Source organism: Halyomorpha halys, unplaced genomic scaffold, assembly GCF_000696795.3.
Source record: "Halyomorpha halys isolate HHAL.00 unplaced genomic scaffold, Hhal_1.1 Scaffold1020.1, whole genome shotgun sequence".
In the NCBI taxonomy this organism is placed as follows: domain Eukaryota; kingdom Metazoa; phylum Arthropoda; class Insecta; order Hemiptera; family Pentatomidae; genus Halyomorpha; species Halyomorpha halys.
Window position 1 is genome coordinate 53,660 of NW_027106408.1, and position 894 is coordinate 54,553.

The window sequence follows — 894 nt, forward strand, 5'->3', positions numbered from 1 at the left end:
TTCACTCTTTTAACTCTACTTGAGATAGTTCCGTAGAATCTTATTGCTCGATCTCTTTTTATTTTATAACTAACATTCTTACATATTACATATATACATTTATACAAGAGATCGTATTTTTATAATAATAAACTTATATACAATTATACAGCTGCTTAGACGCTTGTAGTGCTGGCCCTTGTCGGGTTACCGCAGAACTACGTGCTCGCTCACTGTTACAACATGATACCCAGCGAACAACTAGGGTGCAAAAAGGGAGCTAGGGGTTGCAAAGAGCTTTTAGTAATGGATTCCTTCATTGCTGCACAGGTGTCTAAAAGGCACCGAAACCTTACAATGGCATGGATCGATTATAGGAAGGCTTTCGATTCTGTACCACACAGTCGGCTGTTCAAAGTATTGAAATCTATAAGGTCTAAACCAAAGTAAGCAAACTACTCACAAATTTGATGGCAGGCTGGGTGACTAAGCTGAAAATAGGAGTGACCCATGGTAATAACCAAATAAAAATTATGAGGGGTATATACCAAGGAGCTTAGCCCATTGTGGTTTTGTATGGTGCTGTTCCCATTAAGTCGGATACTGCGGAGGAACGAGGTGGGCTACAAACTCAATACAAAGGACGAGGCAACCACTATCAGCCACAACTGGTACATGGATGATCTTAAGCTATATGCAAAGAACAAACAACAATTACAAAGTATAAGTGAAATAGTGTCATCCTATACCAAAGATATAATCATGTCATTTGGACTTGATAAGTGTGCGCTGCTGCATGTGAACAAGGGAAAGGTGGTCAGTGCCCAGAACCTGGTGATAAATGAAATGAAAAAATAACTTTATTCTGGGACATATGTCCCCTAAGAATAATTACAAGGTTCATACAGTGAGATT